The 3,490-nt window shown below is 26.3% G+C and overlaps 1 non-coding gene across 1 annotated transcript; it reads right to left on the minus strand.

Annotated features, from left to right (window-relative positions):
* Positions 1-203: 203 nt before the first annotated feature.
* B0T23DRAFT_t64 lies at positions 204-290 on the minus strand. Its single transcript has one exon. It is a non-coding gene; the product is annotated as a tRNA-OTHER (tRNA).
* Positions 291-3,490: the final 3,200 nt, after the last annotated feature.

Consider the following 3,490-nt stretch of genomic DNA (forward strand, 5'->3'; position numbering starts at 1 on the left):
TAATTCTTAAACCCTATTAGCGGAACGGGGAGGCCGGCGCGTCTTCGATTGGAATAAGATTTTTAATACGTACCCAATTACGTATACTTAGGGTTTTAAACTAGGGTGGGCCCCTACATTTAATTTCGCTGTAAATATTTAATAAAGCGATAGCGGGGAAGATCTTTTTATCCGATCCGGCGGCGAAAAACTGGATAAAAAGGGGGGGGGAACGGGATTCGAACCCACGACCTTTCGGATAAAACCGAAAGGGGGCCAAGCTCAGATCTTCCTAACTGAGCTATCCCCCCTTATATAAAGTAAATATTATTCCTAGGATATATTATTTCCCTAAAAAGCGTAATAATAGATCTAGAGAGAATAATAGTAATTGCGGAATAGGAGGTTCTAATAAACATTTACAATATTTAAGTCTTCCTAAGGTTTATAAAATTCTATTAATACTTCGTAATATTATATTCCAAAGTAACTACGCTCTTAACGGAATTACTAAAAAGGAATAAATAAAGGCTATTCGAATTTATAAAGGAAGTGGAAGAAATATTCGCAAAATTTAAAAAATTATTCTAAAAAGCTCCTATATTATACTACTTCAACCCAGCGTTATAAATCCAAATAGAAATAGACGCATTAAATTTTATAATTGGGGTAGTTCTTATATAATTATATAATAATAAATAATACCCGGTAATTTTCTTTTTAAAAAAGAAATCACTAGAGGAAATTAAGTATAAAATTGGGGATAGAGAGCTATTAATGGTTATAAGAGTATTAAAAGTATAAAGGTAATATTTATTATATATAAATAAACCGTTCCTAATAATTATAGATTATTTAAACCTATAATATTTTCGAAAAAAAAAAAACGGGCTAGCGCGAGGTAAAATCGGTAAGTATTAGAATTAATAGTATATAATTTTAGGATTAAATATTATCTAAAAAAATTAAATCCAGTAGATAGGTTATCGAGGAAATTATAATTATAAGGAGAAAAACGGGAAGTAAGGGGCAACTACCTATTAATAAAGGTTATTAAAAGGAGCGAAGAGAAGGGTCGGGTAATAAAGGAAAATTAAATAATGAAAATACTAATAAAATAAGTAATTTTAATTAAAAAGGAAATTTAAAGGATGGTAATAAAAGAGAAGGAATAGTAATAGAATATAAATAAAATAGAAGAAGGTTAAGTATTAAAAGACGAAGGGGTTGAATTATAGGAAGAAAGGTAGAATTTATAAAAGGAAGGCGAATTAAATAGGGAAGGAAGGAAGTAAAAGGAAATTAAAAATAATAGCAGAAAGGATAGAATAGCAAAGAAGAGGGTAAAGTTCGTAAATAAAACTGCTACTAAATTAGGGAAGGAGGATAAAAGTATTATTATAAAAAATATAAATAGGTATATAATAGTAGTAAGGGTATAAAAAAATAAAGAGTAATTACTACTATTAGAATAATAATTATTAGAAATATAGAAGGAGGACCTATTTATTATCGAAGAAATATAGAAGAATAGCGAAGGGAGGAGACGGGTAAAGAATTAAAAGATGGGGGAAGACGGAACTCTATAATATTAATATTAAATTTATATCTTAGAATGGATGTAGGCCGAGCTACTCTACGCCTACTATAATATAGCAATAATTAAATATCCGGGCTAGAGGAAAATATTAAAGTGTATTAATTAATTCTATTACTAGCCTACTATTACAATTAATATCGAATTACATATTTATAAATATCTAACGTACTAAAAGGCTAAACTTCGTAATTACTAACTATATAGGCTATTAAAGTCGTTACCTATCTTTACTATCCCCTAGCAAAATATTTCGTATAATTTTATTACTGGAATACTAAAATTATTTAACCCTATATTTAATCGGACCTATAATATAATTCTTATTATTATTAACCGTTTTACTAAATACGCCTTATATATCCCAATATAAAAGATAATTAATACTTAATAATTTATATTCCTCTTCTAACAAAACATCTTCTAGTAATTTAACTTCCTAAATTCTATTATATTAAACTGAAATAGCCTTTTTATAAACTAATTTTAAAAAACTTATTATAAACTCTTAAATATCTACAAATGCCTCAATACAGCCTAATACCCCTAAATAGACAGATAAATAAAAAGGTAAAACTAGAATTTAAAATTATATTTCTAAATCTTCTATAATATAGAGTAAGTCGATTAGGCCGAAAAAATTATACTAATATAATAAATATATAATAATCATTTCTATACCGCTATTGGAAAATCCCCTTTAGAATTACTTTTTAAATATTATCCTCGGGGACCAGCGGACCTAGAGCGAGGGCGGAGGATAATCCTTTTAATAATAATTACTAATTAAATTAATAAATTATTTTACAAGCGGTTAAAAATTGTAACGGCCTTAGGGATTATTAATTAAAAGTATATAAAATAATATAATAAAATTTAGAAATTAAAGAAATTCGACGTCGGAAGTTAGATTTTACTCAATACGAAATATATTAAATAATACCGCCTAAATACCAAATTAGTAAATAAGTTTTTAGGACCCTTCTAAATTATTAAAGTTATTAGAAAAAAGAAAATAATATACTAATTTATATTCTCTATATATTATTAAATCTACCTAATATTCTTTATTATTCTATTAGAACCGTACTATAGGAATCCTACTATAATAGTACTACGAAAGGAAATTATAAATATTAAAGAGGATAATATTTAATACGAAGTCGAGGCGATTATAAAGTATTATAGATCTAGCCGTTAATATTAATTCTAGGTTAAATAGAAGGGGTATCCGGATAATAAGAATTTATAGGTTTTATAAGAGGATATAAATTACCCGGACCTTTTTAAAGAATATAAGGCTAAGGAAATATAGCGGCGGCGTATTGGCGGCGGGCCGACTACTAGGTCGATAAGAATTAATTAAATAATAGGAGGAGAATAGTAATTATTTAAAAATCTAGAATAGAAATATAAAACACAAATGTAAAATACAAAACGCAAACGTAAAATACAAACGTGAAACGTAAAATATAGACGCAAAATATAGACGTAAGACGCAAATATAAGATATAAACGTGAAACGCAAAATATAAATATAAAATAAAGATGTAAAATGTAGATACAAGATGTAGATGTAAGACGCAAACGTAAAATACAAAATATAAACATAAAACGTAGATGTAAGATATAAATATAAGATGTAAATATAAAACGTAAATATAAAAATATAAAATGTAAATGTAAAATATAAATGTAAAATATAGATATAGGGCGTAAAGTAGGGATATAATAATAAAAATGTAAAATAGAAATGTAAAATAAAAATGCTAAATAGGATAAAAAATAAGAAGGGAAAGTAATTTAATTTAATGTAAAATATTAATAAGGCGCTAAATAAAATATAGCCTACATTTTTTATTATTACTCTAAATAAAAAAATCTTTAGTAATGTCTATTATTATTAATATAGAA

Source organism: Neurospora hispaniola (genome assembly GCF_033458365.1).
Source record: "Neurospora hispaniola strain FGSC 10403 chromosome Unknown B0T23scaffold_1, whole genome shotgun sequence".
NCBI classification, from domain to species: domain Eukaryota; kingdom Fungi; phylum Ascomycota; class Sordariomycetes; order Sordariales; family Sordariaceae; genus Neurospora; species Neurospora hispaniola.